General features: G+C 59.3%; 1 pseudogene; it reads left to right on the top strand.

Annotated features, from left to right (window-relative positions):
• The first annotated feature begins 632 nt into the window (after positions 1–632).
• On the top strand, positions 633–1068 carry LOC129045041 (E3 ubiquitin-protein ligase ZNRF2-like; annotated as a pseudogene).
• Positions 1069–3197: the final 2129 nt, after the last annotated feature.

Genomic DNA, 3197 nt, shown 5'->3' with positions numbered 1-3197 from the left:
CAGGGAGAGCTAGGCGACGGTTGCCGGAAAGCGCGCAGCACCCCTCCCTCCCATTCTTCGTCCTCCCCTGGCGCGCCGCCTGTTTTTCCTCTTTCTCCGTTAATAACAACTGGGTGGCTGTGGGAAGAGGGAAGGTGGCGCCGGCGGAGTCTGGGCAGGCGCCTACCACTCAGCTGCCAGCAGCCCTGGGAGCCAGAGAATGGCGGCGGAAGCAGCCGCAGCCCCAGAGGAGGCGGTGCCCGACGCCCGGGGACCCAGCGCGCCCAGACCGGCAGTGGCCTTCATGGCGCACCAGAACCTAAACCAGAGGCAGCCACACAGACACCTGAGCCGCCTCTTCCTGCTAGAGCCAGCGAGGGGTGCCCGCAGCCGAGACCCCTTCCTCTCCTCGTCTCCTTGTCTCCCGCGCCCGCGTCAGGCCGCCAGCCTCACCCACCTCCCCAAGAAGAGCGCGCAGGGCGCCGACTGCCCCTGGGGCGGCGGCCCTGGACGTGCGGGGTGCCTCTCTGGGCCGGCTGCAGCGCCTTGGCCCTGCCCTCTAGCTCCCGCGCTCACTCCCGCCCTCCTGGCTCTCAGGGCGCGCCGGGCGGGGCAGGGCGGACATAGGCACCAAGCAGAGGAGCCGGAGGCGCATGTACTGGGGCTCGGATCTACCTCCCAGTAGCAACGGAGGAGCCAATGGGACCGCGGGCGGCGGCGGGGGTGTTCGGGCCACCGCCGGGCGGTTCCCGGCTCAGGTGCCCAGTGGGCACCAGCCCAGCGCCTCGGGTGGCGCCGCTTCGAAGGCCCTGGTAGCCCCGCGCAGCCGCTCCCGCGGCGGGGCCGTGGGGAGCGTGGCGTCGGGGCCCGCGCAGCGCAGTCCTCCTTCAGCATCCCGAACAGCAACAGCGGCCCATAGGGCTTACAGGACTGGGTGCACAGCAGCCCTGAGGAAGGTGGGGGGGATCCAGGCCGGTGGGCGGGAGCCCCTGCAGGCAATGCCTGGTGATCAGCACCTTACCAGCTCACCTCTTGCCGCACATGTTTGGAGGTGCTGAGAAACATGTCTGTTCTTCAAAAGCCAGCTAATCATTTTTACCAAGTATGATAATTAGCTGCCCTGATTCAGATACCATTTCCTTATTGTGACATAGGGGTGACTACTGTCAGAAAACCCTGAAAATGTTTTAAAACAACAACTAATGGGGCTTGGTGATTCTTGCCACGCTTTTCCAGAGCTCGGACCTTGCTATTATTTGCTACTAGGCACCCACAAACCCTTGCTTATTAAACTGATTTCCTTCAAGACTCAAGAAAAACGCCATGCGGCTCCCTCCTAGGACTCTCCTGCCCTCTCCTCACCAATGCCCAGAGTGGTCTTGCTGGAGAACTGAGGCTCCTGCAGTTTGTGCACCTTTTTCTGGAGCTGCGCCAGGAAATTATGGATCAACTGGAAGCAGCCCAGAAGGGTCTTGGCAGTCACGTCCAGCTGCAAGCCATTTGGCGTCTCAGATTGCGCACCTCCTCCCGCCCCCTGGCAGGTTCCCTCTGCCTAGGGTCCAAAGCTGCAGAGGCAGCCCGGACTCTTCCACCTCCTCCTCCATCTCTGGCTCCCTGGCTTGGGAGGCCCCTCAGCTTCAACTGGCTGGGGCGGGAAGATTGAAAGGGCTGTGGAGCCGCTGCTTTTGAGCTTACTCCTCGTTTGCCCAACTATTTTCTCATAGTTCCTGTTCTGGTGGAGCTGGGTCAATTTCCGGCACAGCCCAGCCCAGTAGGGCGAGGTCTGGAAAGACCTGACTGGCCTCGCAGCCTCAACTACTTGTACCGGCCACCGCAGTGGCTGTGGACCTCCCAGTCGTCATGGCGACTGTGAAATGTCGGGTGGACGGCGCGAAGTCAAACCATTGGCCCGGGCAGTCCCTGCATGTCTCCCAACGTGCTCCCCAGCGGCGCGCAGCACCCCCGCCTCCGCGCTTCACCAAGCTTGCAGCCTTCCGTGAGGGCAGCCCCACGCACAGCCCCCCAAACCCTCCCCAGCGCCTGCACCCCCAGTGTGCGCAGTCCCCAAGCCCGCACGTGCAGTTCCCACCTTGCGGGCAGCTCCACGTACAGCCCCCCACGCGCTCCCAGCCCCACTGGCGCAGAACCCATCACCGCTCGCCCTTCACGTGCTTCACTGGGCATGCAGCCCAGGGAGCACGCAGCTCCACGCAGCCTCTCCACATGCTCCCCAGCGCCTGCGGCCCCCTCTTAACAACTTTTGCCAGGCCCACACATACCTGCTTGTGGGCTGAGTGGATTGGCAATGACAATGGTGACAGCTGACATTTACTGAGTACATGCTATGTTCCAGATGCTACATCTCCATTTCTGAGATGAAGAATCTAAGTCTCAGGGCCTCATCCAAAACCACACAGCTAATAAGCAGTAGAGTTAGGTTCTAAGCCCAGAGAATTTTACTCTAGAACTCAGTATTAATCACAGTGCTCTCTTGGCTTATATTTCTAAGGCATATGCTGTAACCACTTTTTTTTTTTTTTATAAATGAGATGGGGTTTCACTCTGACACCCAGGCTGGAGTGCAGTGGCGCGATCTCGGCTCACTGCAACCTTCGCCTCCCAGATTCAAGGGATTCTCCTGCCTCAGCCTCCTGAGTAGCTGGGATTACAGGCATATGCCACCATGCCGGTATAATTTTTTGTATTTTTAGTAGAGATAGGGTTTCGCCATGTTGCCCAGGCTGGTCTCAAACTCCTGATCTCAGGTGATCCACCTGCCTCTGCCTCCCAAAGTGCTGGGATTACAGGCGTGAGCCGCCGTGCCCTGCCTATAACCACTCTTTTCTAGGGAGGTGTGGTATATGGTGCTACCCTGGATCTGTAGTCAGGATTTGAAGAAGGGAGAAGGTATTTGCTTGTGAAGAAGGCACCATGCATTGTGCTCGGTAGTGGTGACTGGAGAGAGAGCTGGGAGGGGCACAGGCAGCAAGGTCCCTGCTTAAAGGCAGTTATCTAGTTTGGAGAAACTTAGCTGGATAGTCAGTTCTAACATGCATTTGGCAAGCACTTATCATACACTGTAAAGAGGCAATGTGTCTAGCTTGTTAGAGGATGGCATGCCTGTAATCCCAGCTATCCAGGAGGCTGAGGCAGGAGAATCACTTGAACCCAGGAGACGGAGGTTGCGGTGAGCCGAGATTGCACCCTTGCACTCCAGC

The sequence above is a fragment of the Pongo pygmaeus genome, chromosome 8 (genome assembly GCF_028885625.2).
Source record: "Pongo pygmaeus isolate AG05252 chromosome 8, NHGRI_mPonPyg2-v2.0_pri, whole genome shotgun sequence".
Classification (NCBI taxonomy): Eukaryota; Metazoa; Chordata; class Mammalia; order Primates; family Hominidae; genus Pongo; species Pongo pygmaeus.
Note: the sequence above shows the minus strand (reverse complement) of the source record. Positions and strands in the feature narration are given on the sequence as shown.